The following is a 5,146-nucleotide window of genomic DNA, read 5'->3' as shown; positions in this document are numbered from 1 at the left end:
GATCATGTTCCATGAAGATATTTTGTACATTTCCTACCGTAAATATATCAAAACTTAATTTTTGATTAGTAATATGCATTGCTAAGAACTTCATTTGGACAACTTTAAAGGCGATTTTCTCAATATTTAGATTTTTTTGCTCCCTCAGATTCCAGATTTTCAAATAGTTGTATCTCGGCCAAATAATAAAATAATAAAAATTGTCCTATCATAACAAACCATACATCAATGGAAAGCTTATTTATTCAGCTTTCATATGATGTATAAATCTCAATAAAAAAAAAAAAAAGACCCTTATGACTGGTTTTGTGATCAGATTACAAATGATCTGTATGTATGTTTATGGTTCAAAGCAATGCATCAGATATGTTTGCCGTTGCCAATAACCTTTTCACCAGGTGACTCTCGTCTTGCAGACTTCATAGTGATGGTCCCGTTTGGCTGCGTTCACAATGCAAATACACACTAATACCAACTAAATGTCTTGACAGTCGACGTCAGACCTCATTTAAAGGCTGGCATCCTTAACTCGTTACCAAAACGTGACAAAAAGCTGGAATCGACAAGGCGAGTCATGTTGGAAATGCGCTGTTTTGTGTTTGTATGTAACGTAAATCGAATCAAATAATTGGGGTCACAATTCCACTAACCTGTGATGGATAGTGTCATATCCAGCTTTGCATGTGATTGGCCAGAGGTTTCCAGAGGAACTCGACCTCAAATCACTGAAGGAGCCTCTCTTTGTGTCCGAACAGCACCATTAGCAATGATTGGCAAAAACGATGCCGTCGGTCGGGAAGGGAAGGGAAGCACTTCCTCTCTCTCCCTGTGATAATTTTTATACTGCAGATATTTATTTGGTCACCGTTTAAACTTTGTTGTATAGTTAAATGTAAGTAGGAATCTATGGGACTATAACTTATTGTTTTGTACACAGATCTGTAAAGAGAGAGTGTAGATGTAAACGCTTTGGAAAGAGGAGTTCAGAACTTTGTGTTGTCATGGATGTATCTTCACATTTGTTTAAAAAATGACAAAACAGGAAATAAAAGGCAAAGTATTTTCCTGCATCCTCTGTTCTTTATGGAAATGCAAGTGTCTAAGTGCACAACGTTTTAGAGATCTTTTTACGTGGGATATAGTGAATGTTTCCATTTCCATTTATTCATGTGGTAGATGCTTTTGACTGAAGCGATTTACTGTGAATTCAAGATATATGATTTATCAGTAAGTTCATCAGATTTATTATTTATATGCATACAATACCAGTCAAATACTTTGGACACACCTGACTTGTTTCTCAAAAAAGTTGTTTATTTACAGTGTTATTAGTTTTAAATTTTTTTTTTTTTCTGTTTTAATTTGAAAGTTTTAGTAATTGTGTTACTGTTTTTTTTTGTCTATATAAATATGTATATACAGTTTGTATTATTTTTTTTGATATTTTACTACATCATGGTAAACTAAAATGAGAAATGTTGCTTTGGCAACTAGCTGAAATAAAATGTTTTTTTTTTTTGTATACATTTTTCTTTATTTTTCTCTTCTTTCAGGTAAAGTTTATTTTAAGTAAAAATTTTTTGTTTAATTTTTTAGTTTAAGATTTTTTATTTTAATGTTGCTTTAGTTTTAAGTTTAGTTTAGGTTTTAGTAATTTTGTTGCGTTTTTTGTCATTTTTATTAGTTTTTTTATATATCTACTTTGTTTTTATTCATTTTTATTTGTTTTAGTTAGGTTAAGCCTTGGCAACTAGCAGAAATAAAACAAGTTTGTTATATATTTATAAATAAATATATATATATATATATATATATATATATACACACACACACACACACTTTATTTCAGTTTTATGGTTTTAATTTTAGTTAACTATAATAACTACAGTTTTTAACTATAGTTTTAAAATATATATTAAAAAAATAGTTTTATTTATTTTTATAAACTAGTTTTTACTATATCTGTTTCATTTTTATTTGTTTTAGATAAAGCCTTGGCAACTACCTGAAATAAAAGAAGTTTTTTTTTTCCAGTTAAAGATTATTTCAAGTAACAGGAGTTTTTTATGGTTTTATTTTTAGTTACCTATAGCATCCCTGGTGCATACATGCTTGAAACTCATTTTATGGAGACCTACATTTTTACATTTTATGTTTTTTTTATAAACAAACTTCCATTACTTTTTTTTTTTCAATTTCACTTTTATAACTTTTCACTTCTACAATAATCTGCCAAATGTCTTTAAAAAGAAACCAAATGCTCCAAAGCATTCAATGTTTACAACAATTTAAGTTGGAAATGTCATTTTCAGGTCTAAGGTTAAATACATTTTAAAAAATCACAACACGAATGCCTCATAACAGAGATTCACAAAAGATTTTATTGGTCCAATCTCATGAAGAAAGAAGAAATGATGGAAAGAACTTTAAGAAGGTAAAAGGACTGATACTGAGAGTGTAAAACATTAGAGGCACTTTAAATGATTCACTACAGTCATAAATCAGTCAGAATTCAGAGAGCTTCACATCAGCACATCAAGGGCACTCGTCTAGAGAGAAAAGATGTTCACGTCAGGCCTGGATACATTCATATTTAGTGTTTAGAAGAGTGTTTTTAACAGTGTTTTACCATTTTTAGGCAAGATGGCGATGTTCTCAGGCAGAATGCCTTGCTCCAGAGAAAACTCAGTGAACTTGTCCAGGACGTCCTGGCTCAGGTCTGGGGTTCGGCCTACGATAAGAGCACAGACACAAATGTCACGAGAAAAATTCAGAATCAATGCAAATATTTTCATTATCTGAGCTGAATGCTTTTCACAGTTATTTTTTTTACAGTACACATCAGTCTGAGGAACATGAGGTTTAAGCTCATAAGAAACGGCTTCACAATCTATTTTCCTTTCCTAACATGACATATTTCAGAAATGTGGTGAAGTACTTCACTTTACCCATCAAGAACTGATTGGATTGTAGAAAACTGAGAGTTTTAAGTTTAATAAGGTGATTGGAAGGAAAGATTGAAACTTAAGAGAGATTCAATCAGCTGAAAATGAAAGTTGGCAACATTTACGATAAGGTTCATTTGTTAATATTAGTTGAATACAATACAACATTTTAAAGCATTTATTAATCTTAGCGAATGTTAATTTCAACATTTACTAACACATTCAAAAGTTGTATCTGTTAATATTATTTAATTGACCTGAGCTACGATACAGCAAGAACATATAATTTTTCTGGCAAAAATACGTTTTAAATATAAGCTTAATATATGTTTAAACACACTGTAAAAAAAATTCCAAGTGCAGTGAAGCTCAATTAAATGTATATTTTGAAATTAAAAATGTATTTAGTTTTAACCCTCACGTACTAAAATTTTAAAATGTATTTCAGGGGCAAGAAATATAATAATGTTTATATAAAATATAATAATACAAATAAAAATTAATATATACACAAATATATTAAATTTCAAATATATATTTCATTTAACGTCATTGTTTACAACATATATTTAGGCCAGATTATTATTATTATTTTTGCCGTATGGGTAAGTCTGTTCCTCACAGCCCTGTTTTCATCAGTGTTAAATTCTATATGGCATCTAACCTATACATAAGTCTATAGACTCTAAAAAATATAACCCAGCGCTGGGTTAAAAAGGGACAAACCCAGCTATTGGGTTGTTTTGACTCAAAAATGTTTTGACTGTTAAAAATTAAAATGCTACATTTTAAAGTGGAGTTCATACCATAGAGTTTGTTGAGAAGCATGGTGGAGTCAGCTTTGGTCTTGATGGTGTGAATCAAAGCATATTCATCATACTTCACATCAACAACACGCATGTCATTCTCAGTCTCCCAGCCTGAGGAAACACATCATTTCTCATTTAAATACTGTATAAATCACTACTGTATTTCATGTCTAGATGAACGGTATCTTCCTTACGTTCACTGCGGAAGCTGAATTTCCCTGGAATATCCTTCTTTTGAGCCAGATGGTTCATCCTCCAGCACGAGCCATCAGGACTGGAAAAAACGGGATGGAAAATCATAAAACACGAGAGGACTTTATTTATAGATTCTTATTTTTTTAGTGATCAGATTCTCTTACCGGAGACTGGAATATGCCATCTCCAGATCTCCTTCATCAGTCGTGTCAGCATGGCGATGCCCATCTTCATGTTCGCCTTGCGGGTGACAAACCACTCGGCATTGGTGGCAAACCCAATCAGGTACCATTTCCCAGCCACCTGTGTGAAAGACACACATCAACATTTGCTAGCTGCCACGAAACTAAGCACCCAAAACATACACTTAAAAAGAAAAACAAAACAAAAAAGAATGTAAAATTATAAGTTTACAAATATATATATTAATTATATACAAATAGATACAAAAAAATACAGTTCAAAGTTCCATAATTTTTGTAAATTTCTAAATTACATTCTTAATAATGTTTGATACAATTTGCAATATAAAACAATACAACAATTTACAATATACAAACTTATGCAAACAAATATTTATTTAAATATAAATATAAATATAAATATAAATATTTTATTTATGTCTTTGCATGAAATAACCAAGTAGCTGCTATGGCATTAGGCACCCAGAATATACACTTTCTGTTGATACAAAAAATATAGTTAAAATTGCCATTTTAATGATATAAAAATATTATAAATAATATAAAAAAGGCATACAATTTTTTAAATAAAATATTTTATTTATTTATTTTTGCATGAAATAATTGGGTACTTTGGTGTCATTTTAACTAAATTTTTTACTTTGAACTACTGAAATAGAAAATATCATTTTTAAATTATAAATGTAATGTTTGATACAAGTTTTGTAATAAATATAAACTCATTAAAAAAAATGAGATATATATATATAAATAACATTTATTTAGTTTTGTTGTTTGCATGAAAGTAGTTGTAGTGAGAAGTAGCTGCCATGAGACTAAAGTACCTCAAATATACACTTTCTGCAGAACCTAAAATTTAGAAGTTAAAAAAGTATATACACATTTTAACTACAGATCCATATTTTTAGATAATTTCTAAATTATAAATGTAATGTTTCATACAGGTTTTGTAATATAAAAATGCAAAATCTTAAAAAAAACAAAAAAACAAAAC

At 29.8% G+C, this 5,146-nt stretch overlaps 1 pseudogene; it reads right to left on the bottom strand.

Annotated features, from left to right (window-relative positions):
* Positions 1 to 2,363: 2,363 nt before the first annotated feature.
* The window catches only part of LOC107734338 (lipocalin-like), a 16,307-nt pseudogene continuing 13,524 nt past the window's right edge, over positions 2,364 to 5,146 (bottom strand).

Source organism: Sinocyclocheilus rhinocerous, unplaced genomic scaffold, assembly GCF_001515625.1.
Source record: "Sinocyclocheilus rhinocerous isolate Xijiao unplaced genomic scaffold, SAMN03320098_v1.1 scaffold370, whole genome shotgun sequence".
NCBI classification, from domain to species: Eukaryota; Metazoa; Chordata; class Actinopteri; order Cypriniformes; family Cyprinidae; genus Sinocyclocheilus; species Sinocyclocheilus rhinocerous.
Note: the sequence above shows the minus strand (reverse complement) of the source record. Positions and strands in the feature narration are given on the sequence as shown.